Raw genomic sequence first — 15,613 nt, 5'->3', positions numbered from 1 at the left:
GACGTCAGCTCATGGATCAGCTACTTCTTAACTATAGGAACGAGGGCCATTCAGTCAACCTCTCTGAACTACGGTGGCCTGCTCAGGAAAAACTAGGTCATTATAGTGCAGATACATTGCAAAGCTGTTGGGATGACTAGATGAGATGACAAATGCTAAGCATATAACACGGTGTCTAGCTCAGAGTAGAATACTCAACAAATATTAACTTTTTTTCCTCTGTATTGCCTCAGTTAACATACAATTTTTAAAAATCTGTAAAATCCTACCTGATTCCAGGGTCTTCAGTAATCTCACCCACTATTAAAGAGAAAAATAAAATACATTTTAAATCAACAATAGAAAAATACAGAATATTAAAAGCATAGGGGGGCATGGTGGCAGCGGCCTTAATCCCAGCTACTCAGGATCATTTGAGGAGCCAGGAGTTTGAGACCAACCTGGACAACATAGCTGGACTCTGCCTTCATTTAAAAAAAATCATGGAAGCTTTTGTCAGTGCTTTACGCTTTGTTAAAATAAGACTCTGGTGCTTTGTTACAACATATTATTTGGGAACCATACGTGGAGACTGTACCGGAATTAATATTAGTCATAATCAGTTATACACCGGCAGGCAACTAGTGCACTGACTCGTGCTTTCCCTCCTTTGTATTTAGCAAACACAAGGATAAATGGGATCTATCAAAATTCAATTCCCACATGTGACCTGCTGTGACAATAATCATGGTCCTGACCAAACCCTGCCACACTGACAGAAAATGCTATCATTGGCAGGTTCAGTGTCACATGAGGACAGCGTCAACCGTAAAGAGCATGAATTCTGGACTAATGGTCTAGGAGCAGTTAGAACAGAGTCTAACTGACCCCTTATGTGATGGACGTGTTGGAAAAACACACTCGATGTACGTTTCCTCTGCTCTCACATCACAAAACAATCATCAACACAGAAGACTTCTGTGAACAAATGTGTGGGGATTTTTTCCCACCAAGAAGCCAGCAATCAATTCTGCAGTGGACACCAGCTGGGTGTCCTCTCATTCCACTCCAACACTATCCTCTTGCCGATAACATCAGATCCCACAGGTTGAGGCTCAGTCCACAAGGCTGTCCCTTCCCCACACCAGAACTTCTGACCAACTGGCTTCAAGTTGGGGTTCCCACAGCCTCCTCTTTGGGTTCAGTGAATTTGCTAGAGTGGCTCACAGAACTCAGGGAAACACTACTGTCGACCAGTTTATTATAAAGGGTATTACAAAGGATACAGGTGCAGAGATGCCCAGGGCAAGGTATGGGGGAAGGGGTGCAGAGCTTCCATGCCCTCCCAGGGGTGCCACACTCTGGGAAGCTCCACATATTCAGCTCTCTGGATCTCTCTGAACCCTGTCCTTTTGAATTTTTATGAAAGCTTCATTACCAGCCATGACCCATTAAATCACTGGCCTTTGGGGTTCAAACCTTCAGTCCCTCTCTCCTCCCGGGAGGTTGGGGGATAGGGTAGAAGTCCCAACTCTCCAATCCTGCCTTGGTCTTTCTGGTGACCAGACCCCATCCTGAAGCCACCTAGGGGCTGCTGGCCATCAGTGCGTCATTACCACACAAAAAGACATCACTCTGGAGAGTCTAAGGATATTAGAAGTCAAATTCCAGGAAATAGGGTCAAGACCAAATATCACATCCTTGGTTTTGCTTTCTGTGGTTTCAGTTACCTACGGTCAACCACAGTCCAAAAATATTAAGTAGAAAACTCCAGAAATAAACAATTCATAAGTTTTAAATTGTATGCTGTTCTGAGTAGCGTGATAAAATTGTGAGCCATCCTGCTCCATGTCACCAAGGATGTGAATCATCCCTTTGTCCAGTGTACCCCCGCTGTATGGCTATCCACCCCTTAGTCCTCACATCCGGCCCTCAACGTCACCATGGCTTGGTGATCCAGCGTCACCCAAAGGAAATGATCTCCTTCTGTCATACAGTCAGCAGGTCAATAGCAGCTAACATTACATCACCGTGCCTGCATCGTTCACCTCATTCATCTCATCAGGTAGATTCTGTATCATCTCACATCATCACAAGAAGTAGGGTGAGTACAGTACAACAAGATATTTTGAGAGACAACATTCATGTCACTTTTAGTACAGTATGTTGTTATAATTGTTCTATTTTATTATTGGTTATTAATTTGGTTTATTATTGGTTGTTAATCTCATGCTGTGCCTAATTTACAAACTTTGTCATAGATATGTGTGCATAGGAAAAACTTTGTCCATACGGAATGCAGTACTATCCACGGTTTCAGACATTCACTGGGGTCTTGGGATACATCCCACTGAGATAAGGGAGGACTACCGTACTTATTTTGTTGTGACCCAACACAGCTTCTCCAGCTCTTCAGTTGAAACTGTTCGCTTGAGCATAAGATGCCCATCACAAGGAAACGAGGTATGTGGGCACTGTACTATGCTTGCATGGCGAAACCCAGCAACCAGAGCAAGGTCAAGGATCCTTGCAAAGATGGCCCAGCTGCCAGTGGAGGAGAGCTAAAGAGAGATCGATGTACTTACTCTCCCTAATCCTCTTCTGGGGAAGATGCTGCTAAGTTTACTTAGTTCTAGCTATTGTCTCCGCCCTATGGACGGGGCAAACGGGGCTCAAACTCACCTGCCATTTTATCTCCCTCACAAGGAACCAGTGGAAAGGTCACTGCCCTAACAGCTTATACATTCCAAACTGTGCCTTGTATTCAGAGGAAGCTTAAGAAGACAGAAACACGGGGCAGGCTGTGGCAAATTGCCAGGGAATGCTGACATAAAGCATACATCAATCAAACTATCAACTCACTTGAGCTAAATGAACGTGTCAACAGATCTCCTCCTCCCTAGTGGGAGGAAAAAATTCTTTTTTCACTTCATGTAAAGCAAAACAGTGTGACTCTCTCGGCATTCCTCATGACAGAAAATCTAGCGGTAGGAGAGCCGTGTTGTAATAACATAGACTGCTTTCAAATTCAGCCTCAGAGGAAGAGGATCAGTGAGGATTTGCTCATCTGCAGAATTCACTCTCTGATCTTATTTCCAACCGCAAAGTAAGTGTGCAAAAAAGACTTCATGATTCCAGTTTTTTGTTTTTTTTTTTTAACTGCAACTTCTTAAGATTGTCGTCTTACATTGCTGGAGTCCATCGGGACCCACCTCACAGACCAGGATGGTACAGTTAAGTGCTATGTACTACTCCATGACGTCATTTTTCTCACCCCACCCCATGATGTGGCACATGTCTACAGAAATCATGCTTTTTCAGCATGGTAAGCATGTCATCAGATCCTATGCTGATGAACAAAACAAAATGTGAAAAATAAGGACCAAGGACATCTTAAATGATGGCATTCAATTACCTTGGGACTTTTTAATTTTTTAAATATTCCAACAGCTATCCACTGTATTATTCCAACTATATGACCGTGATGGAAAAAGCAAAACTATGGCGATGGCAAAAAGATCAGTGTTGGCCAGGGGTGAGTGAGCAGGGAGGGAAGGATGAAAAGGCAGAGTACAGAGGATTTTTAGGGCAGCAAAACAATTCTGTAAGTGACACTACAAAGGCAGATATGTGTCATTATACATTTGTCCAACCTCACAGAAAGTGAACCCTGATGTAAACTATGGACTTTGGGTGACGATGATGCGTCAGTGAAGATTCCTCAAGTGTAAAAACTGCACCAGTCTGGTGGGGGATGTTGAGAATGGGGGAGGCTGGGCATGTGTGGGGCAGGCGCTTCTGGAAAATTCCTGTACCTTCCCCTCAATTTTGCTATGAACCTAAAACTGCTCTGAAAAAAAAAACATATTAATTTAAAAACATATATTCACTGAACATGCTATTATGTTATAGCAGGACACAGTCACCTTGAAAATTGGAGATAATTAAAGATGAAGTAATAGATTATGGATATTATCTCCTAAATGAAAATATATAAAAATACATAAAGCAAATAATTTTAACTGCATCCTTAAGCAAGAAAATAATTGATATAAAAGATTGAATATTTTATCTTATTTTATAATTATAAACAGGGATTTAACACAATATGAATCAAAACTGGACCATCCATGTAACAAAAGTAAGAGATTTTTTTATTCTAATTTTAAATCAGAAATCATTCTGTTGATTTTACCTAAAAATTTTACTGCAAAGTTAAGCATATAAGGACAGATTATAATTATTTAATATTGTCATAGTAACTAATATACAAATACCTTTTCAATATTCACCAAAAATCAAAAAAGTAACCAGCATTGCAACCTAAAATGAATGATGCAACTAAAAGCGGAACCATGTTATGTTATATCATGATATTATTTGGTATAAAAATAAAATTTTAAGACAACACCAAAAATTAAGTCAGGGCTATGACTGCTTTGCAGAAATGATTTCATACAGCAGGCATGAGACTGCCATCCTTACAAAGGCCTGCTTGCAAGGCTGGCCTTTGCTGGCACGTGGGAACTAGGTTTGGGAAGACTCCTACCATTCCCTAACTGACAAAAGTGGCTCACTGTCCCTAAACTGTTTGCACAATGTGGTTTATTCTGAACAGTGCCTTTCCTTATGGGAGTCTGGAATTTTGATCCATGCCAAGGAGAGGATGCCTCTGTGACTAGCACCCATTAAAAAAACTTGGGTACTGAGTCCCTAATGAGACTCTAGAACTGGGAAAAAAACATTCCATATTTGTTGTCAAAATGTCATGCCAGGGGAATTAAGCACATCCTGCTAACTCCACAGGAGAGGACTCCTGGAAGCTTGTGCCTGGTTTCCTCCAGACTTCACCACATGCACCTTTGCCCTTTGGCAATTTTGCTTTGTTTCCTTTCACTGTAATAAACCAGAGCCCTGAGTATGGATATTTTCTGAGTCCTGTGAGTCTTTCTAGTGAGTCACCAAACATGGGGGTCATCTTGAGAATCCCTGACACAATTGCATTATGTGAAATTTTTGTTATTTAAGTTGATATTTTATGTGGGACGACAATCAGAAGGTATTTCAAAGAATGTGTTTCCATAATGGATTTCCTTCACATTATCCTTGGCAATGCCTGTATTTCCATGCCCATTTGCATACAGGCATAAAAGAGATAGATGAAACAATGATGTCAGAAAACTGCATGACACAAGCAACAATCCTATTATAACTAGAGTAAAACATAGGGAATCTTCATGATGGACAATATGTTCTGCAGTATGAAAGGTATGAAAGTATGAAAGAACATGAAAAGATCAGGATCAATTTTCTCAGCCTTAGAAAGGTTTAATTCCTTGTACAGTAAGTTTGCATCAGGCTGGACGTGGCGGCACATGCCTGCAGTCCCCGCTACTCAGGAAGCTGAGGCAAAAGAATGGCTTGAGGCTGACAGTTCAAGAGTGCAGTGTGATATGATTTCACCTGTGAATAGCCACTGCACCCCACCTCTTAAAATAAATAACATAAATAAATAAGTAAAATAACTGTGCATCATTCAGGTAACATGGATATCTGTAAAAAAAAAAAAAACAAAGCCATTGGATATTGTATATGCTGTACTACCAATCACAGAATTCCTTTTATTTGTTTTTAATCTTTTTCTTAATCTCTTAATAAAACTAAAACATAGTTCACCTATTAAACACAATTCTTGACAGAACCAGTAGAAAAGTAAAAAAAAAAAAACAAAAAAAATTGCATCCACATTGTAGGAGGAGCTATCCACTGCTATGCAGAAATACTGGCTTTAATCTTTAAGGTCCAATAGGACCTTTAACTTGTTTCTGGGAGAAGGGGAGTTATCTTACATGGAGATGGTTAAAAGTATGGTAATCCAATTAACTACATATTCTAGTTAAGCCACAGATTACCAGTTTCTAAACATATATAATACCGGAAAAGTGCTTCCCCTGAAAACTATGTCAGATAAAACAATTTGTATTTGACAATTCCACAGACTCTTTTTTTTTTTTTTTTGAGACAGAGTCTCTCTCTGTTGCCCAGGCTAGAGTGAGTGCCGTGGCGTCAGCCTAGCTCACAGCAACCTCAAACTCCTGAGCTCAAGTGATCCTCCTGTCTCAGCCTCCCGAGTAGCTGGGACTACAGGCATGCACCACCATGCCCGGCTAATTTTTCTATATATATTTTTAGCTGTCCAGATAATTTCTTTCTATTTTTGGTAGAGATGGGGTCTCGCTCTTGCTCAGGCTGGTCTCGAACTCCTGAGCTCAAACGATCCGCCCACCTCGGCCTCCCAGAGTGCTAGGATTACAGGCGTGAGCCACCACGCCCGGCCACCACAGACTCTTAAACTCCTGACAAACCATCATCAGTAACAGTCACTGTGCTAAAGATACAAAGAAGATTAGCATGAAAAACTAACAGAAGCCTGATCAAAAGTGAGACCCTGTCCCTACAAGAAATAGAAAAATTAGCTGCTCGTGGTGGCATGAACCTGCAATCCCACTTTCTGGGGAGGCTGAGGCAGGAGGATGGCTTGAGCCCAGGAGTTTGAGGTTGCAGTGAGCTGTGATGACACCACTGCACTCTGCCTAGGTGACAGAGCAAGACCCTATCTAGAAAAGAAGAGGAGAAAGAGAAGAGAAGAGAAGAGAAGAGAAGAGAAGAGAAGAGAAACTAATAGAATGCCAGATATACTTTAGGACAGGCAGCCAATTCTCTCAAAAAGAAATAATACACACTTGTCAAGCATACATATGTTACAAATGTGTTATAGTAATATTTTCCTTTGGGAGAAATTAAAAAAAAAAACAGTAAAAGCAGAGATCTCAGGAGAATGTAAATGAAAAGAGAATTACACTAACAAAAAAGAGTCAGGAGCTTACTTTTCTACTGATGTCACCAAAGTTCCCAAAATACTGAGAACTACTATATTCAGCATATCACCTTATATTTTCCTTTTGAGATATATACATATATATATATGTTAGTTTTCTGCAACAAATATTTAAAAGATGTCAGTTTTTCCAAACTGATGGTCTCTAAACTGTTGGGTTTTTTTTGTTTTTGTTTTTGTTTTTTGTTGTTATTGTTGTTGTTGTTTTTGAGACAGAGTCTCACTCTGTTGCCCGGGCTACCATGAGTGCCATGGTGTCAGCCTAGCTCACAGCAACCTCCAACTCCTGGGCTCAAGCAATCCTCCTGTCTCAGCCTCCCGAGTAGCTGGGACTACAGGCATGTGCCGCCATGCCCGGCTAATTTTTTCTATGTATTTTTAGTTGTCCGGTTAATTTCTTTCTATTTTTTAGTAGAGACGGGGTCTCGCTCTTACTCAGGCAGGTCTCAAACTCCTGAGCGCAAATGATCCACCCACCTGGGCCTCCCAGAGTGCTAGGATTACAGGCGGGAGCCACCGTGCCTGGCCTCTAAACTGTTTCTGATGACAACTTGAAACTGCCAAAACATGACTGTGTTACGATCCTATGCCACAGGGAGGGTAGGTACATCTGACAGCACGTTCCATTTCTCACTGCCAGATTTTTGGTTTGGAATGTATGCAGAACAGCTTGTCAAGGACTTGAGTACAAAACAAGTAATTCCACAAGAGGCAGATAAGAAAGACAACACTTTTCCTCACGTGACCCTTAGGTTTTGGCAATTCTGGAAAAGTGCTGAGAGGTGTACTCACCAGTCTAGACCATTTTCCCTCATCCTGCATAGGTAGCTGCCACACTTACAGAAACTGATTAGGATCTTGGCAGCTATATTCCTCCACATTTGGATGCAAGAACAACCAATCACATAAACAGTAGGCTTTAGAACTATAAATTTGTTCTTTTGGAAAGGATGTCATGTAATCTTACTTGTTAGAATAGATACTCCCTACTGGAAATTCTCACTTTTTTAAATTTTTGCAACATCATTTTCTCTGATTTCTCTCCTACTTTTGCCTAACCACTTCTCAGTCTTCTACACTAACTGCTTCTCCTCTGGGAAATGTTGATATGCCCAGGGTTTTCCCACTGGACTTCTCATTCTGCATTTTCCCCATCGCGGATAAGTTCATTCAGATCTACGACTTTGCCTGATAATTAGAATAAGATTATTCCAAGTCTGCATCTCCAACCTCAGTGTTCCATCTCCAGCTAGAAATGTCTATCATCCACTTACCTGCTGAAAATCTCCTACATGAATATCCCAGGAAACGCAACATGTATAGAAAAAACATAGTCTTCCCTGTTAACCTGCTGCTCCCCTCTACTTACCTGACAATTTCCTATTCCTTCCCCATGTCCAGTTTAAATGCCAGTGTACAGCATGGAAATCTATGGATCATTTGAAATTTCTCTCTGCCCCCTAACATCGCACACTCAATAATCGTATTAACTGTACCTCTTTTCTGCCTCTGCTTTACGTTTCTACTACCACTGGAAACATACACATAAGTATTCACATATAAAATAATTATATTCATAATTCTTAGTTTAACATGGGCTCCTAATGAATGGCTTTCGCAGGAAGAATAAACTGCCAACTATTATTATTTCTTAAATTAAAAAACATTAAGCAAAACAAATGAAAAGGCATAATGCCAAGGAAAAGATCAACATTTTAAAATGAATAAACTGAGCTCTCTATCTTTCTGTATTTTACCATGGATCAGTGAAACCTCCTAATATTAATAGATTGAGACTACTCCAAGAATTGGTGACAAGGAAACGATGGCTTTGACTACTGCAAAAGCTTCCTTTGTCTCCCAGTCTCTTTATGTGGTTACCTTCCACCTATCCCCTATATGGGGGCTCAGCAGATTACAGACCACTCATCAGATCCAGCCTGCCATATGGTTTTGTAAATAAAGTTTTTTTTTGTTTGTTTGTTTTTTGAGACAGAGTCTCGCTTTGTTGCCCGGGCTAGAGTGAGTGCCGTGGCGTCAGCCTAGCTCACAGCAACCTCAAACTCCTGGGCTTAAGCAATCCTCCTGCCTCAGCCTCCCAAGTAGCTGGGACTACAGGCATGTGCCACCATTCCCGGCTAATTTTTTTTATATATATTTTAGTTGGCCAGATAATTTCTTTCTATTTTTAGTAAAGACGGGGTCTCGCTCTTGCTCAGGCTGGTCTTGAACTCCTGACCTCGAGCAATCCTCCTGCCTCGGCCTCCCAGAGTGCTAGGATTACAGGCATGAGCCACTGTGCCCAGTCGTAAATAAAGTTTTACTGGAGCACAGGCGTGTCTATATGCTTACATACCGTCTACAACTGCTTTCACACTACAATGCAAGGTTGAGTAGATGTGACAGAGACCACCACCTGGCCTGAAACATTCACTCTGTGGCCCTTAGCATAAAGAGCTTGCCAATCTCTACTTTAGACCATAACCAATCTCTGTTTTAGACCAAATCTAATCTTGTGGCTCCCTTGCTCAAAATTCACCAATGAATCCCTGCAGCACACTTTGCTGGCTCCCTACAACAGCCACCTTATTCTTTCTTGCTGGGGAAACACAATCTTAGCTGGATATTTCTCAGCCCAATACCCCAACCCAGCTCCCAAACCAGAAATGATTATTCTAAGCTTATCACTGTCATTACATCTGCTTTCCCAGCGATTGGCTTAGGAATGAGCACGTGGTGTAACTCAGCCAATAAAGCGTTACAGGAAGTCCCCTGCAAGCTTCTGAGTTTTCTCCCTATTTGACAGAAACATGTGAAGAAAAGCAGGCCTTTCAGCCTTCAGATACTGTCCTGTGAGAACATGATGCTTGGAGCTGTTGCTAATTAGCCAACCATGAAAGGAGGCAAGAGCAAAATGCCACCAGCAGCACAGCTGAAAGAGGGGCAACAAGTGGGATCCTGATGACACTGACCCACCAAAGCAACTCTTGTCCCTATGGTTTTAGCCACTGTTAGTTAGGTCATCTGCTGTCTACAGCAAAAAGCATTTTGATAAATTGCCCATGGCCTACAGGGTAAGATCTGCTCATTTCTGTACATTAAAAAGCCTTTCATGAGCTCATCTCAGCGAGGCAGTCACCTCATTCCCGGCCACTCTCATATCACACTTTTGCTGTAGGAAACCGAACTGCTTTAAACCCTGCAAAGTTCACTCGTGAGTACCAGATTTTGCACTTGCCGTTCCTTCTGACAAGCACGCAATCCTCTAAGATGTTCCTCCTGCCAAGCGTCATCCTTCTGCCTCTTCATCTGGCAGACTTTTATTCGCTCTGCCATGCTCACTTCACATCCTACCTATTTTCTTAAAGCTTCAATTTCTCCCCATGGACTTAAAGTGTCAGGCATATGTTACAGTTAACATAATAAATACATAACAAGTGGTCACTATGTGCTCCCGGGGGGCATCAGACACACGGGAAACACTGAATAAAGTAGTAAATAATAAAAAGGACAATGATAATAACCAGCTCCTGACAGTATTTTTGAATGTTTGTCTTCTGGAACATTAGAAAAATGCTTCACACCTAAAAGACACTTGATAGTTATTTGTTAAGTGGGCAAGGGAATAAATGCATAAAAATGATTTCTTTGACAATTCTCTTGAAAAATCACAGAAATTCTTAATAAATAGAAACAGCTCCACTCTGAGCACATTAAAGAACTAAACTAAGTCTATTCCATCTTCCTTCTCCTGCAACTTGCAAAACTTAAGTTACAGAAATTGTTTCAGAAGTAGAGACTACATTACAATTTAGATTACACAATGCATTTGGTGTCAGACTGAGGTGGCACGGTAGCATTTTGTTACTGTGAAGCATTTTTGTACTTTTATTATAATTTGTTGTGCCCAGAGTTGTTTTATTGGAATATTATGACAAAACTCTAGCCAGTAGTAACAGAATATCTTCTTCTAACATTGCTGATAGATACTGTGGCAATTATCGAGCAGAGAGAAGAACACATCCTGTTCTAACAAAGTAAATGTATTTCATTCAATTTCAACTTATGGGCAATGAAGTCGATAACAGTGACAATATGTTGGCACAAGAATATGTAACATGCCTTGTACTTCAAAACAAAGAATTGTCCTTCTGACTTCTCTACCCAGTAGGTATCTTTAAGAAATGACCAACTATTGCTGGTGGTGCACACGGGATACGTTTTGCACTTCTTATTGCCATTTGTTTATGGTACCACAAAGGTATTGTTGAGTTCACAGACATTGCCTTTTTAGTTGACAGAAATCACTATGTAATACAATTGACCCTTGAATAACGGGTGTGCACTGCAGGGGCCCCGTTATAAGCAGATTTTCTTCCACCTCGGCCGCCAACAGACAGCAAAACCAACCTTTTCCCTCCCTTCTCCTCCTGAGCCTACTCAATGTGAAGACCGGGAAGGTAAAGACCTTTATGATGATCCACTTCCACGTAATGAACATACTTTTTCTTCCTTATGATTTTCTTAATAGTTTCTGTTCTCTAGCTTTATTGTAAGAATACAGGACAATATTCTTACATTATTGTAAGAATACAGCATATAATACATACCAAAATTATGTGGTAATCAACCATTTATGTTATCTGTAAGGCTTTTAGTCAGTAATAGACGCTTACCAAAGTCTTAGGGGATCCAAAAGTTATACACCGGCTGGGCATGGTGGCTCATGCCTATAATCCTAGCACTTTTGGAGGCTGAGTTGGGAGGATTGCTTGAGACCAGGCAAAAAGAGACCAGCCTGATCAACAGAGCAAGACCCCATCTCTACAAAAAATTTAAGACTTATCCAGGCATGGTATCACATGCCTGTAGTCTCAGCTACTCAGGAGGCTGAGGTGGGGGATCACCTGAGCCTAGGAGTTTGAGACTGCAGAGAGCTATGAGGAGACAGCGCACTCTAGCCCAGGCAACAGAGCAAGACACTGTCTCCAAAAAAAATAGTTGTATGCAGATTTTTAACTGCAAGGGGGATTGGTGCCTCTAACCCTCATGTTGTTCAAGGGTCAACAGTAATGAATATTCCTTTACTAAATGCATAACACTTATTATGATACTAAATAGAAGATTCATTTTTATAGCAAGTCCAACTCATTATAATGTGACTATAGAGGAAATTTACAACATACTAACTTAAACATCTCTTTTCTTATTCATATAAAAATATCATATAAGATTTCAGAGACCATAAGCAAGTAATTAAGTGAATTTTTTTCCAGAATATTGTTTTGGATTATAAATTACCTACAACCAACTTCTTAAGTAATTCTGAATTTGAGGCTTCTAAGGAAGAAATTAAGAAATTTAAATATTAATTTTTTAACTGATCTTTTGTAGTCACAACTCCTACTCTTATTATGGTAGAACCACCAACAGCAACTCACTATTAGAAGTCTTTCCTGGACTGCGATTTTGAGGATTATTATGCTTCATTTTTTCTTTATATTCTAAAATTTGCCGGCATAACCTATGAATAAACAATAAATAAAATTACTATTTTAATACAGATATGAAAAATTTTTACTAAATATAGTAAATTCTTAGAGCACTTCAGAAAATATCACAGCTAATGTAAGAATGTTATCATATACACTTCAAATTTGTAAGGTCTATCTACAAACTTCTAATACAGCTTCTAATTAATGAAGAAAAAAGTAAGGTGAAGTACTCATGAATTAACTCACTACATTAACTGGAGCCAGCTAGACATAATGGAAAATATCCTGAAATCGGAATAAATTCTAGCTCCACAAACAGCTATTTCTTCACAGCCATGTTGCTTCTTTTAGGCTCAATATTTTCTCCTAAAAGTAAGGATTTTACTGCCTTAACTAGGTTGTTATAAAAATGTACTGAGACAATATTTTTTAAATGCTCAGAGAAATAGTGATGCAATGGAATACTTTGTTCCTGAACTTCATTGCTGAAGCTATTATAGAAGCCCAAATGAAACCCAATCTGTGTTTTTTCAAGGTTCTAATATTCAAATGTTGCATTTTTCAGAACATATTATTAAGATCTAATTTTTGTTGTTAGTTGTTCTATTCTTTGTAGCTCATAATTCAGGCCACCTCAGCTATTTCACAATTTTTAACAAACTGTATTTATAAATACATTATCTCCTTAAATTAGATAACATTACGGTCCCCCATCACTGAGACAATCAGTCATGCAAAGGGAAGAAAACAAACAGATGTCAAGACCTGGCTTGCACTACTACTGTTCCCTCCCTAGCTGCTCAGACTCTGAACCAGCAGACCTTGGTTAGAATGATGCTTAACCTCCATGTTCATCTCCAACCGACATGGAAGATAAAATCCTACCTTTTTAAGTTCCACAAAGGAAGTTGACATTTTCTCATTTCTGAGCTACATACCAACAACATATGTGCACACAACATGCCATGTGTTGCTAAGCTCCATTCTCATTTCATAGATTACCTTACACAGAATCTTTGTAAAGAACATCACAGTTTCGATATCGAGTGCCGCCCATTGTGCTGGACTCACACAGTTTTGGTGGAGCTAGTTAGCAAACAGTCAAATGACCTTCCAGGGACTGTGCAAAATATGGAGCGTCTCAAGAATGAGCACATCATATTGTCACAGGAGCCATGCTAACTGCTCCATATTGTTTCAATTTTAGGGTACGTGCTGCCAGAGAAAGCACCAAGCCCCACCTCTGTATGTGGGTATCGATGAATCCTGGGTGAGGCTTAGCCCTGTTACATCCAACTACCCTAGTTTAGACTCAGAGGTTTCAGCTGAATGGCTTCTTTGTGAAGCAGAATTTGAAAATGTTTTAAAACCTTGAGGTAGAGAACCAAGCAGCTTGGGAGATTTTTGTTATTATGGGGAAGAGATCACTTCAGGGCCAAGGGCAAGTTGGTGCCCACTACTCAGGAAGGATGATATGGGACCATTCGCTACCTCAGAAAAGGTGCTACACAGGACACAAACAGACCTCAGGATACAGAGCTGGTAACAAAGAAGAAAGGGAACTCTGATCTATTCCTGCAACATTGTTTGAACCTCTCTGACAGTTTAGAACAATCTCAACTAACATTTGCTTGAGAAAAGGGCTTCAAAGGATAACTTACCATGAAGGTTTAGACTAAGTCTAAGCCGAAACGTGGGTTCTACGTAAGGTTTGAAGTGCGGGGGGAAGGGTCACTTGCTCACTATGTGTGTGGCTAAAGCTAGCAGGCCCAGCTGCAGAGCAGAGTCCTGCTGCTTTGGGAACAATGGCTGAGCACATGAGCATATGCACGTGAACCAAAAAAAATGTTACTTGGAAGTCTAAGTATGGATGACCATGAAGACTGAGGGATCTGAACCAGCAAAGGTGTCCTAGTACCAAAGGTCATCATTACCGATGGCAGGATCAGTTTCCATAGCAACAATGCAGCAACCGAATCAAGGGAAACAACTGAATGATTAGAATGTTCTTTTTTCCCTCCTTCTGCCTTATAAAAGAGGATCATCTTCCTTGCACTTTGGAACCCCTTAAGTTCTTTAAAATTCAAGGAGAAGGTTAGGACTGAGGTCCCCAACCCCCAGGCTGCAGGCTGCTGCTGGTCCGGCCGTTAGGAACTGGGCTGCACAGCAGGAGGTGAGGGCCTTCGTCTCTATTTACGGCCACTCCCCATCACTCACATCACCTCCTGAGCTCCACCTCCTGTCAGATCAGTCACTGTCACCCATCAGCCCCAGATGGGACCATCTAGTTGCAGGAACACAAGCTCAGGGCTCCCACTGATTCTGCATTATGGTCAGTTGTAAAAATATTTCATTATATGTTACAATGCAATAATAATTCTGAAATAAAGTGCACAATAAACGTAATGCACTTGAATTATCCCAAAATCATCCCACCCGATCCATGCAAAAATTGTCTTCCATGAAACTGATCCCTGGTGCCCAAAAGGTTGGGGACCGCTGGTCTAGGAGATAGCCCCCAGGGTATGGTACAAGAGTTTCTGCTAAACTGGACATTTCAAGACCCAAATAACGAATTAGAAGTATCAAGGATGTGACCTTATTTTTATCCCATGCATAGGGGTTATACTTGGAATAAAATGGACAATGTTGAGATCCCTAAGGATAAAGGTCTTAAATGTCCTGAGGAAAAGAATCCTGCACCCTTTGCTACTTCTGACTAGGCTGGCCTTTTGCTTGATTCCCGGCACATGAAGTGGACTACCTCGCGGCCATTCCAGCACTACCTGACCCAAACTATGAAATCTCCCCTGATGTATAAGATGCAATAGCTATAATTATCTTATACCCCAATTTAGTATCAACTAGTCTTTGAATGGGTACACTTACGTAAAAGGCTGAATAGTAACAGCATAATCTTCTGCAGTCCGTCCCTGGTAATCTTTAGCAAAGACATCAACACTTTGCTGGAGCAGAAGACTGACTGTACTGGATGATTCACATTGTACGGCAAGCATGAGGGGTGTTCTAAAATAACAGAGAGATAACTCCACCCTTAGGAACTTTAATAAAGTTACTTAAACAACTAATATGATATACTTTACCAATTCACTATCTTGCCTGTCTGTGTACAATTAACCATTTACATGTACTTGTAGACACAAGAATCCTGGGTGCTCAAGGGTTCACTTTTGTAAATTACCACTGAGGCTAAAAGAAAGGGACAAAAGAAAGCCTCCCA

General features: G+C 40.6%; 1 non-coding gene and 1 pseudogene across 1 annotated transcript; both read right to left on the bottom strand.

Moving 5' to 3' along the window:
- Positions 1 to 15,613, bottom strand: part of LOC138399495 (cytochrome P450 4F2-like) — an 859,494-nt pseudogene that overhangs the window by 493,755 nt on the left and 350,126 nt on the right.
- On the bottom strand, positions 13,498 to 13,603 carry LOC138381093 (U6 spliceosomal RNA). Its single transcript, XR_011233035.1, has one exon. It is a non-coding gene; the product is annotated as a U6 spliceosomal RNA (small nuclear RNA).

Source organism: Eulemur rufifrons, chromosome 2 (assembly GCF_041146395.1).
Source record: "Eulemur rufifrons isolate Redbay chromosome 2, OSU_ERuf_1, whole genome shotgun sequence".
NCBI lineage: Eukaryota > Metazoa > Chordata > Mammalia > Primates > Lemuridae > Eulemur > Eulemur rufifrons.
The sequence above is the reverse complement of the archived record's forward strand: the minus strand, read 5'-3'. Positions and strand labels throughout refer to the sequence as shown.